Source organism: Python bivittatus, unplaced genomic scaffold (assembly GCF_059951505.1).
Source record: "Python bivittatus isolate LINGU-HERP-01145 unplaced genomic scaffold, Pbiv_v1 ctg000850_np1212, whole genome shotgun sequence".
Taxonomy (NCBI): domain Eukaryota; kingdom Metazoa; phylum Chordata; class Lepidosauria; order Squamata; family Pythonidae; genus Python; species Python bivittatus.
In genome coordinates, this window is record NW_028277112.1 from 47,173,884 (window position 1) to 47,187,917 (window position 14,034).

Below are 14,034 nucleotides of genomic sequence, written 5' to 3' on the forward strand. Positions count from 1 at the left end.
CCATTAATGTAGGGCTCTTATTTTAGACTTTAAACAATATGCACCCTCTCTTTTTGGCTGTTCTCCCCTTTACATTCTTCTTTACAGTATTTTAACAAAATAAACAAGGAGATCTTTTTTTCTCACTTACAATACCTTTACCTTTTCACCAAAAAGCCCACTTCTCAGGGTTTTGTTTTTTTAACCTGGACATTGATGTGTAGAAGACATGGATTTCAATGCTCATAACACTCAATCACTCAGGTCTTGGTCTCTGGACCACCTAATGAATTCTTAGATTATTTATTATGGAGTGAATAATTTGGAAGCATAATTTGCCACTAGAAAAGATCCCAGTGTATGATCAAGCTTATGATGTTGGCTTCCTTTTTCCTGACAAATAAGCTACAGGATGCACACATGCAGGTGACCATGAAATTTAAACTTGGCCAGCCATTGAGAGGCTCAGTGCCAAGTGAAGCTGAACCATGGGTACAGAAATGGCTTACAAAAAAGGAACCATGACAACAACGACAGGAGGCACCTATAAGGTGCGACATAAATTGCTCAGTGCAAGGCAGCCCCACAAAAATGTTAGCAACTTATGTGTGTATGGTTACATCACCAGGTAAAACTGTCTTGTTATGTCAGTTTGTAACAAAATATAATTGGGGTGCTTATTAATTAGCTGCCTCTCTTCTGCCTATATCATTCTCTTTGAAGGGTATGTTTCTATGGATTATTCCTACATTATTTTTATCTGATATAAAATCAGAGAATCAGAGGTAATTTGATCAATAGGGCAGAATTAAGTCATATGAGTATAACAAAAATATCTTCTGCTTTCATCCAAGTATATTTTACTTATCCTCCCAGCCAGCTTTATTGCTAAGAAAGTATCAAACAGGGATACCATGAAACATGTTTGAATATGGGAGGGCAGTAAAAATGTACAATGCTGCTTGCTATAGCAGTCTTTCTCAAGCTAAAGTTCTCCAGGCTGGATTGGAAGCAGATGAATGTGCGTTACAATTGGAGGAAGAAACATTAATAACCTGTGCTATGCTGATGACACTACTTTGATAGCTGAAAATACAAATGAACTGCAAACTCTAGTATTGTGATGAAAGTCAAGGAGCACAGTGAAAAAACAAGACTAAGGTTAAATATAAAGAAGACCAAACTAATGACAGTAGGTACAGCAACCAGCCTTACAACTGGCAATGACACTGAAGTGATGGATAGTTTCTGCCCTTCAAGATTGACTATCAACAATTAAGAAGCCAGCAGTCAAAAATTATGCCACAGACTAGAACTTGGTAGGGCAACAGTGAAGGCTTTGGAAAAGATGCTGTGACATGTCTATATGTACCGAGATAAGAATCATGGAGGCAATGTTTTTCTCTATGACACTCTAAGGATGTGAAAGTTTTACTTTGGAGAAGCAGGATACAAAGAATATTGACACTTTTTAATTTCGATATTGGAAATGACTTTTGAGAATATCACGGATAGCCATGAAAGCAAACAAATAGATCATAAAACAATCAATGCACAATTCTCACTTGAAGCACAAATGACCAGGCTCAAATTATCATATTTTGGACACATTATGTAAAGATCTGCCCCCCTGGAGAAGTCCATTATGTTGGGAAAAAAGGAAGGAGAGAAGAAGATGGTGACCAGCAGCAAGGTGGATGGACTTCATTGCAGCTGCAATGGATGCTCTGTTGGAAACCTGAAGGGCCAGGTTGTGGACAGATTGTCCTGGAGAAGGTTGATAGATAGTTGCTCTGTATCATAGCTGCTAAGATGATGGCACATAACCAATAAATACTGAGAAAGGATTACATCCAATGTTGTTTGCACAACAAGACTTCCTCTCTGTTTCCTCCATCCAGATTCTTCACTTTGCTCCTGTTAGTTTTCCAATCCTCTAAGAGAAAATCTGGGAAGAGGAAATAGGAGAAATCCATTTCATGAAGCATCGACCTCAGTGGGTGCAGTAAATAGTGGTGGCTGTTATAAGGTCTGTTCCTCACAGCTGAGTTTACATACTATCTTCCATTTCTTGAGTTGTCAAAGAAATATGCCAGTATGCATTGGGTTGCCTCAACTGCCAAGCCTTTTTATACCTGTTCATTTTCCTCCCCACCAGGCATCACCTGTTAGTGGGATAAAACAATGCTCAAATGATCTCCTGACTGTATGGATGGTGCAAGTTCAGATGAGTGTAGTTGGGCTTAATCACTTTTCAGGGTGCCTGAATGACAGGTCACAGATGTAGAGTTCCATTTTAGTTCTATTTTTTAAAACATTCTTTATACAAGTGGTTTTCAGCTCCCCTATATCATTTATATATTTATTTACCCAAAGTATACAACATTTATAGCAGCCTTTCATTTAGAGTGGCATAAGGATACCTGGAGGAAAAGCTCATTGCTTAGTGAATCATTCAATGTGTGTCTTTTCAATCCTAATCCAACATTAATTGCTACACAATATACTAGTCCTCTACATTAGGCTATCACAAGGGAATTGCAGGGCAGGGGCAAGTGACTTATGGGCCAGGTAAAGATGTGATCTGTCTCTCTCTCTCTCACACACACACACCCATAGGCCCCTCAGTCTATTGAATTTGATGACTCAATTTGCTGCCAAATTGACAGTGTTAAGGCGGTGTCTTTTAAAGTGTTAAAATTCCATAAAATGTATTTAATGGGAATCATTTAAGTTGATATTAAAACATTTTTATCCACCATCCTCTAGCCATTTTGGTGTGACCTGCAGCGCATCATACAGACATCAAGTGTGGCTTTCATTCTTAGAAAGATTGTTCGTAAGGCATGTTTTTCTCACGGTAAATAGCAATCAGTTAAGCCAGAGTGGGGCTATTGGGTGGAGAAATATGCACTTCCTGGGGATAGTAGAGATACTTTCCAAGTATTCCATAGTTTACAGCCCACATCTTTCGTGCACAACCATCTGAAGTATAACAGACAGACCTTGCCAGTTTTTTGAGATGCATTCTTTTGATTTTTCATTAGACTCACAACAAGCAATAATGATCACTGTGAAATTGCTTTTTATGTCTTTTCGTGTGTAGGATCACTGTTTGTAAGGCAATCTTAACTGACCGGGCCCAACTGTGAGAGCTGATATCCCAACACATCCCTATTAAGGAAGACTGTTGTAAAGAATATATCTTATTGGAAATTGGTGAAGATGATTATATGCAATGCCATGCAGTGGCTGACTAATGTGATACTAAATAATGTGGATAATTGTACACAGGTATTCTAGAATGGGCTGTCCCCTATATCAGGGTTTTTCAACCTGTGTTGTATGGAACCTTGGGGTCCTATAAGAACGTGATGGGGTTCCATGAGCGACTAAGGTCAAAATAAACCTTGAAGAGGCATCCAAAGCAGTTTTTCTGAGGTACAGTGGAAATGGAGTGATTTGTCTGCTGAAATTCAGAAGTCCCCCCCACCCCCCTGCAATAAGTGGGTGTTTATGTTCATGACGAATCATTATTTTGCCTCTTGATCATAGATTCTGGGATTATTTTCCCCTTTTTTAACTAATGGATTCCACAACCTAAAAAAGTTTGAAAGCCTTGTATTATATTTCCTGTGAAGTTGGTAGCTACGTTTTTTATTAGCAGCAACTGAATAGCAAGATACCTTCATGAGACTGGGGAGAACTATGGATAATCACAGTAGACAACATGAGGCTAAATAGGCCTATAGATCAACACAATATTAAAGAACATTATTTTCAAATGGAAACACTGACTTTTGGAGTACTTCACTCATATTGAATATGACCAGACATGATTTGCAGAGGTCATACCTAGCATGGGTTCATAGTTCAGCCAGAGAGGATAAAATTCAAGTCTCTTTAAATTGTGTTCATATTCTGCGAAAGCACCATTAAACTTAGCAAGTCAATGTTTATAATTTTGTTTACAAAAGTGGATATTTGAATTTAATGGCAGCCCTTTCAATTCCTACATAAAACACTGTCTGACTCATAAGGAAAAGAAATTAGCTATTCTGATAATATCCTGTTTACTACTGAGGAAAGTTGGAATTCAGAGCATTGCTTTTTGGGATCAATCCCATTTTTGGATTATTGTGCTGGCAAGTACAGCACATTAGTTTCACTTACTAGAGCAGCTAGTTTGGCATGTGTATTGCATAGATTTGCATTTTAAGAGGCTTTTTTTAAAGAACACAGCTTTCTCCTCCGTACATAACTCCATAACTCTTAATTTGTGCTAGAGGTTAAATGTGTGTATGGAGTAAAAAAAAAAAGTAACTCTTAATGTAGAGCAAAATAAAAATACCATTAAAGTTATGGTAATTACTTATAATTGCAAAACAAAATATCTAGAAACTGCAGAAAAATAATGTATAAATTCTTTACGCACAAACTCAATTGTTTAAAACCACAGGCTTTGCCCTTGGTGGAGTAGTACGTCCAAATAAATGACAAAGCCCATTAACATTATCATAGATCATTCAGACACAAAATACCTAAAAGGAATATCTGGCTTGGCCAGATTAGGGCTACTTTGAAAACAGTTCAGCTTTTTCCCAAGGTGACCAAAGATTTGTCATGCTCCAGTTGCAAATTGCCGAATTCAAAGATGATTCTACTCAAAGAACCCAGAGTCAGGTCCAGGTGGAACACATGACTGGATGGAATTAAGCAAGGCAATTTTTTCCCCCAAATTTGAAGATGCATTCCCTTTTACTACTTACACATTAAAATAGTGAGGCAGATGGTGCTCTGATGAGGAAGTCAGTCACTAATTGATCAATCTGGTGATCTCACACAGCCCAGGGGATTCAGGAGGGCCTGAATGGTACGTCATAGGTGCTCAGATGCAATGTGGGGGAAGAAGAATTGATGGTAAAAAGATATTAAATATAATATTTTCATTTTTTTCTCAGTTTAAAGTGAGTTACAATTTAAATATTAAAGAGTGTTACTATTTTATAATAAAATGATTATAAGTCTCAATTCACAAGCTTTAAATGGGTACCCAACATGCAAACATGTAGAGAATATTACCAAGGATTATATTCTAAGGGCTGTGCAGATCCTTCAGCGAAACATCTTGTACCTCTAGATCCACACTGTGAAACAGCTTTCAAAGGCTCAGTGCAGCTGCTTCAGGGCTCTTGCAAGATCATCTGTGGTCACTGAAGGATCTACACAGCGATATTATATTCTATATCTGAAAGATACTGTTTACAGTAATAAGGGCCCCCAAAATTAACAAGCCCAGAGTGTATTTGCCACCCATTTGATTGCTAACCTGAAAGATGCAACCACATTTGTAATGGAGCTGCTGTTTTAGAAGGAAATTGAGAGTCAGCTTGTTTAGAAGATCCTTCCTTGTGCTAAGCAAAACCCAATGTACAAGTTTCCTTTCTTCAGGGCCATCCCTGTTATTGGGCAGGGTGGTACAGGGGATGTATCATGAACGTCTCAATAAGATTTATTTATTTATTTATGCTACAAAATTATATTTTGTGTATATATACACACACACACACACACACACACATACATACAAAATTTATGCTACAAAATTATATAAGCAAAAGATAGGGGAAAAGAATAAAAAGATGGTATCATATAAAGCTTAAGATAAGTAGATGTAGTAAGTGAGAAGGATTAAGCACATTTTGCTTTCTTTACAGTATTTCCGTGGTGTGGGCTTGAATCAAGACCCCAAATGGGATCAATCCCCAGAAAATGGCTGCTTGGGGGCGATAATGTCCAGCAAGACAAGACAAGTCAGGGGCTCAACTTCCCATGAGTGTAGGGTATATTGTATGCTTCCCTTACTCGTTTGCCTGCATGAAATTAAATATGGTTGATGTAGTCTGGTCAATGAACAGCATTTTTACAGATTCTTTGTGTGGCTAGGAGTTAAGCACAAGGAAATTAGTTTTGGATCTGAATCACAATCAAAAGTAATTTGTGAGTTGGGTTTAAAATATACCAGTGCAGCAAAAAATGAGTTGACAACCTGAAGTATTTCTCAGCCTGCTACCACTGGGTTTCCTTATAAGGTCATAGTTATTTTGGATCCTAACTGTTCCCCTTTTAAAAGAAACAATGAGTTCAAGTTCATACAATGGCTTTCCCACCTCTCACTTTCCTCTGTAACTCCCTGTATTGCTCAACCCCCCAAAATAACAACTAGTTTTTGCTGCTGCAGTCCCTAATATTCCTTGTTAACAAAATCAGTCTGTGTGCATCAATAGCATTGCAGCAACACCCGAAGAGGTACATGGTCAGCAAAGTTCTCCAGATGATGTTATTTCTGCTTATGCTGGCCTCATCTCAGTTTGCAACTGGTCTGCTTACCTGGTTCAGTCTCTTCTCTAGAGCTGATATTCTCTTTCCTATATTCAGTCTTCAGGGTTCTTTCTGTCTTTTTTCTTCAGAGGAGCATTGAAACAGGCTGCACACATTTCTGTGCTTATTTTGAGATGTTGTTCCTCTGTACTGATTATTTTATTATGTTGTTTTAATCTATTGCATTGCACCTTGGAGATCATTTGATGAATAGAGAGGATCAAAAGCTTTCAGCAAACACCTGTGCCTCATAAAGAATTCTGCAGTTTGAGATATGTTAGTCCAGACGTGATTTTTCCTTAGTCATTTTATGCTGAAAATGAATTTTTTTCAGTGAGTTGAAACAGTAAACGCTATTTATTACTTACTATATTTCTGTGCCATTTCCCATGTACCCACTTCTTGAATTAATTTACCATAAAAACCAATTACCATTAGAGTGCAATGATAAAATCTAATAAATTAAAATAATATAAAAACATGTTCATTGAAAAGGGGAAAAAGGAAGAAAAAAAATCTACATCCAAAATAAAAGAACATTCCCATGAGGAAACTCTAGTATAATACATAGGGCAGATCCATCCAAACTTTCTAGGTTTGTCGTCTTCTAATGATGATGAAGGAGAGGAGGCTGTGATACCTCAAAGGCAGGTCATTAAGGCCCAGTGCCAGTGAGTCCATCAAAGGCACTGGATTTCAGCAATCCTAAATACTAGCCCTGAAGTCACGACCTGAAGCTGGAAAATGTGTTTATTAATCCTTACAATACTACTAATAGTAAATATAATGTAAATTAAAATAGACTTCTTTGTTTCTGAAAGACATAGAAAGTCATGACTAGGATTAGAGTTAGGGTTGGGATTGGGGTTAGGGCCCTTCCTCTCATTTTCAGGAGCAGACCAGGAGATATTTCAACACCACCAAGAGTGGTGCCAAAGCCTTATTCCAACTGATATCACAGTTGCTATAGTTTATACTATTTGTAGTCTCTGGGAAGACCTTTGATAATTTTCACTAAACCAGAGGTAGACAATCTTGTGCTCTTCAGGTGTTTTGCAGGTCAGTTCCCAGTTCTCAGGTTTGCCCATACAAGCATTATGATGCTAAGCTGCCTACCCTGAATTGTATCCCTTCTCTGTCCGAAACAGCACAGCATCACCTTATCTCTAGTTTCTGTAGTGATTTAAAAAAAAAAAAAATAGAGGCAGGTATCCTTGATGGAGCTATGCCTGTCCCCATCTAGAAGTGGTTGCATGTGGTACAAGGATAGTTGGCCAGAGGCAAAGTGCAAAATAAACCTTGCAATGAAATTGAGAAAGAAGACACATGCTGTAGAGACAGAAATGTAGTAGCACGATCCCCTCAAATTTCTTGAAATATAAAAAACAGCCTTCAGAGAGATTTGAAACTATGGTCCCTTTCTATCACTGAAGCCACTTGCCAAATCAGGAATAACATACTGTATAGGGTGTCCATGGGGCAGAGGGTCAAAAAAGTCAAGGTGGTGCTACAAACACATGATCAAAGTCTCTCCCCTTGTGGGTCCTCCCACACGTACAGTGTCATGTTATCTTGACTTTTTTGACCCAGTCCCCATAACATCTCAGAAACTGTTCATTACTGATCTAACTTACATACTTTGTGCATAAGGACCTTGATATTGCAGATAAATGGCAGTATTTTATTTGTTCTATTTGAGCAAGGTGAAAGGGTTTTGAAAAAAGCTTAATTTTCCATGAGAAGTACCGCGTAATTCTTTTTTCCATACAAATACAAAATTCAATACAAAACAAAAACATTTCCTAAAACAAAAGTAGAATTATTACAAGAAAAATTATTTAAATCACCTTGATTTAAATTGATTTATGGTGATGTAGTGTATTTCATTCTTATTGTCATTAACTGATTAAGCAGACTCTGTCTGTGACAACTACAACTAATTAATTTGCTAGAAGTTAGCAAATTTCCAGGGCCACCCACTTGTCAATAACTCTGGACAACTTAATAAGGATTAAAAGGAAAACCAATATATTATTTATTCACTTTATATGGCTGCCCATTCACCAAGTGACTCTAGTGGTTAACAAGGATTTCAGTAAGTACTGTAACTGGATTTTTCAGCAGAAAAATTACTCCTGTCTCTAGGGGCTTTTGTTCAATGAGGCAAAAAAGACACAAAGATTATAATGAAGTGGGATTATTTTTTAAAAAGGGGAGAAAAATCAAAACAGGAAGAATAACATTGAACTGGTCACAGTGGGTGGGGAAAAAAGGGAAAAGAAAAATATCCCAGCAGGAGAGCTGGCTTTATTGGAAAGACTAACGCATTTGATACTGTCACAGATGACATTATACACAGAGAGACTTAAATCATTTCAGTGCCCCACAAAAATCCATGCAATTCAACTTGACATCACTAATGACAATAACACAGGAACATTTTGTGCCCAAACTGTTATTGATCGTAAAGCAATTCAGATGTCATAAACGGAAGCAAAAACAGGGCGAGTCCTTTTCAGTGCATGCAGCTTAACTTTCAAAGTGCTCCGAGTATTGCAAATTTGGCTAAAGTTCAGGTCACAATGTATGTCCAGCTCTGTATGTAACAAGATAGGAAGTGAACTGGTTCAGACAGAAGTTGAGGGAGTTCTTTTAAAAGCTGGTTGGGTCTCAAGGGGTTATCTCTATGGTTTTAGTAGCTAAAAAGAAAGGCACTGTGGAAATTTTAAGTTGCCATTAATTCACTATTGGCTGAATAATACCCCTTGCCAAGAATTGGGGACGTATTTGCTAACCTCACTGGGGGACCAAACAGACCTAGCAGAACCCTATTTACATATGGAAATTGGGGAAGGTTCCAAGGTCTTTCTTACTATAAATATATTTTAAATTTTAAATTAAATTTAAAAGTTTGCATATTTAAAATTTTTTGATATTTTTATTTTAGTCATTACTTTTTATCTTTTTATAATGATTTTTTTAATCTATTTGCTGTTTTATTTAATTGCTATATGCCACCCAGAGTCACTTTGTGGAGATAGGTAGCTATATTAAATAAATGAATGAATGAATGAATGAATGAATGAATGAATGAATGAATGAATGAATGAATGAAATATACACAAGCAGTTACGTTATTATAATAGGCTTATCTTGGGAGAAGCACCTGAACCAGCATTTTGATACAGAGCCATTGATCAAGTGCACAAAGCAGTCCAAGTACCTAGGGCTATTTAAATGACATCATTGTCACTGGAGAAAATGGTGACATCCCTCTGCAAAATCTCAATATAGTGCTGCAGAGATTAGCAGATGATGACCCCCAAGCAACAAATCTGGGTTTGCCCAAAGTCTACTCAATGTACAGAGAAAATTTAAGCAGTTGTGAATCCTTTTTAGGGATTGTTAATTCTTATAACAGATTGCTGCCAAGTTTAGCCACTGTATTGCATTTAGCTACCATGACTCAACCCATGGGAGGGCATGGCACTGGACAAAATCAAGCAAAGAAGTTTTCCCTAAGCTGAGAGAATGGTAACCAATGGTTATCAGTCAAACTGGCTTATGATACTTCACCATATGGCATTGGCACAGTTATGTCAGATGTCATGGAAGATGGCAGCGGATACCTGATAGCTTTTGCATTATATTCACATTTGCAAAGAAGACTTAAACTCAAATACTTGTACAAAAGGGAGTTTACCCCAAACACTGATCGTCAAGCTTTATTTCATAACAAGGTAATCTGCTTTCAGCAGAATGCAATGCTGGGCTGTGTTCCTTGAAAGACACATATACAAAATTTGCATGATATAATCATGCAAATGGAGACAGATTGCCTTATTTACCTCTCCAGGACAAATAATCTGGAAAATCCATATCCAACAGAGATTCCTTTGACATGTTGTCTCTCTGGAGTTGACGAGTCTTCCCATCACAGGTAAGATTATTCAAAGAGAAACTAGGAGAAACTCAACACTATCTCAAATCTACAGAGCAATTGACAATGGCTCATATGCACACCAAAAATATCAGTTTATGGAATGTTATCAGTGCTTTGATGAACGTACACTTGACCACAGTTGTATTATCTGTGGACTGAGAGTCATGATATTGTCCAAGCTGAGAGCTTCAGTGTTGGATGTGTAGTAAAGGTGAAGTCCCACCTTATAGTTTTGTTTGGTGGCTGCAAATAAACCAACAAATCAAACAGCTTGTGGTGAGCTGTTAAAATTTCCAGCATGTCCAAAAAAGCCCCAAAACAGCACCACTTCATCTGTAGGAATGGATTGCAATGCCACAGCAAAATATTTATATAGATCTTGAAGGACAATTTATGGGCACAATCTTTTTAGTTGTGGTGGATGAATGATCAAAGAGGTCAGAGGTGTTTCCAATGATTTCAAGAGCAGTCACACAAACCATGGACATATTTAGAGAACTCCTTGCAAGAACAGACAATTAGTGAGTGACAATGGACCAGATTGCTACATTAAGTCAGTCACTATCTCTCAGCCAAAGGATTATTGGTGTGAGGATAAACTTGGAGGACAGAGTACTATGTCCACAGACTTTAGCTTCATAGAAGAGAGGAAGAATAAATCAAAGAAAGAAAGAAGTTTAGGATCCAACTACATACACACTATCTCAGGAGTAAGATCAAATGAATTCAATGAGACTTACTTCTGATCAGACCATCAAAAATGTTTTATTGAGGTGGGCTTTTGAAGAATAGAGCTGACCTGCTGGGTTATTTTGTTTGTTTGTTTGTTTGTTCTATTTATATATGCTGCCCACCACACTGAACTCTAGGCGGCGTATACTGCTTATACTGTTATATTATCCTTTAGGGTGTATTGTTGATCTCCCAGGACCAAAAATTAGGACAGCATACAAACAATATCAATAAGTAATAAGCAAAAAAAATATGCAGATATAAAGCATTTGTTTAAATCAAAGCTTCCCATTCCTCATTTATTTCCTAAATTAAGTAGTTTTTGAAGATCTCAACTGTAGTAATTTTCAGATGTGGAAATATCCTCCCCCCCCCCCCCATTTGAAGTTCATAAATATAACTGTTCAGAAAAAGGTGAATCAAAGACTGAATAGGCAAATCCATTGCCAAAGTTAAATCTGAATCTGGGATCTGATTAAAAAGTGGCATTCCTTCTTACTTTCATCATGGTATTTCCCATTAAAATTCAATATTAGTCATGATGGGAATTTGTTTTTCAGTCTTGATGGGAAATGTGAGAAATCAAATTTTTATTAGTACATAAAATCTCTCTAAGAACTTGGCAGTATTGAGATAAAAGAAGGGGGAATCAGAGACTTGAAATTAAAAATCCAAGCATCTGTTAAAACCCAATGTGATCTTTCTGTTAGAATGAAGTCCAAAGGGAATAAAAACAGAGGTTAATGTCATATTAAATTTGGTAGAGAGTATAATGAATAAACAAAAATTAAGACAATTCTCAAAGACTTTGTTAAATTAAATTAACATTGTCCAGGTGCAATAGCACTAAGAAAATATTTAGTACAATCCTATCCATGGGTGCTCAAAAATAAGATTAATTATAGTCACTAAGCTTTATCCCCAGTAAGTGTATACAGATTGCAACCTGCACTGTATATGAAATATCATTAACTGGAAAAGATAGGATTTTAAACTTATTATTACCATCATCATCATCATCATCATCATCATCATCATCATCGGTGAAGCAGCACAGTTTCAGGCAATGAGTAAATCTATTGTAAACCAAAAAAGCAAAGCTGGTATATTGGGCTTCTTACAAATTTGGCATTCAGATAGTTACGCAAAGAAAATATTACTTAGCATTACACATACAAATCTTCAATTAATTCCAAGGACATCTTTAACTACACAATCTGTTCCTATATAGTTATCATTAAGGAATAAGAATAAAATATTAAGATATTACTGATCTCATTTGATAGTTATGTGAAGCTTATTATTTTATCTTTGAATTCTCAGTCTTACCCAGAAATATATTACCAAATCCTGACCTCATAATATTTTCTGGACTGTCATACCTAGCTTTCTAATGCTAACAATCGAGCAAGTTTGTTGTTTAAATTGTTGAATGATAGTTAATAAAAACTGTTCCTGAGTTACTTGTTATTTACCCCTCTGAATAGAAACTTGTACAGATTTTCTTGGAAATATTATTTAGTCTTTTATGTGCTTGGAATATAAGAACACAGCACTCACCTTACTGCATGAAGAGGGTCTAAATTAGGGTTTCTGAACGTGGTCAATATTGACCCCCAAGGGCTGATGAGACTATCCAAGGGATTGATAAATGGCTGGGGGTCAAAAGGGGGTCAGTCAATGTCTGGGGTTCAATAGGTGGTCAATAAATGATGGAAGGTCAATTGGGTCAATTAATTTTGGAGGGTCTATGTAGAGCTCCACACCAGTCCCTAGTCCTGAAGGTAAGGTGGCTAGTAGTAAGATAGTGTTACCCAGGGTTTGGTGGTCAGCCACCAATGAGAGTGGCCTTGAGTTGTCTCTATTATTATTATTAGTAGTAGTAGTAGTAGTAGTAGTAGTAGTTAAAGTAGTATTTATTAAATTATTCTCATATGTTTGGGGGTTGATGAACAATCTGAAACTTCATGAAGGGGTGGATGAGCTGAAGAGTTTGGGGACCCCGGTCTAGTGGGCCAAATCTGCCTAAATTCTAGCCAATAGGAGAAGTTTCTTGACATCCAAATTCTATGGATGTCTTCAGACCATATAATTGCAGAAGGCATTGAAAGGGTGGTCCGCTAGAAGATGTTCCTGAACTATAGTTCCTAGAAATATCATGAAAGCTTAGATTTCCCATCCCTTAGGTAGTAGTTCCAAGGCTACACTGAACAGAAGGAGAGAAAGAGGGAGACATTCTGCATTGTAGAGAGAATAAGTAGAATGGGTTCAATTTGTAATAATCTGGACAGTAGGGGATTTGTTCAAAAACTCAATCTGTTCAAAAACTCAATACATTTCTTTGGAAAAGTCATTTTCTTTGTTGTGGTTATTAAACAAAAATCCTCTAGATCATATCAAGTATCGTTTCCACATTCAACAATATGAAAAGAGCAGAGAAGCTCAACCCAATAATCTATCTGCACTCTCAAGTGGCCAGAATCCAGCTTGGGCATGAACTACCATTATCACTATCACAATCTTGCTGTGAAGGAAAGTAGTGGTAATTGGAATATTGGTTCAATTTCTACCAGGGATCCCTCTCCAGGGACTCTTGCTTGTTATTTTTTGTCCAGTGCCAAATCAGCTGATAATGAAGATTAGTAACATTCTGAACTGTAAGGGATCCTAAAGCTTCCGTGAAATTAATTGTGCATACTGTATCAGATGTATCGTGGTATTGAATAGATTTTTCTGGCTGCTGAAATAGTTGGAGGAAGGCACCCGTCTCCTCTGAAGTTTGATTTTGCAGAATTCATTAATAATGTATGGATCATATTAGTGAGCTTGTTTTTTTTTTCCTTCTTATATCTTGAATACTAAAGATTCCTATTTATTAAGATTATGTGCTTTATATTTAATTAAATTTCCAATAAATGTATTTATTACAGGTCAAAAGAAAGGACTTTTATTGATACAAACATGATTTTGCAGTGTATTGGTTACGTTTCAAGAAACAG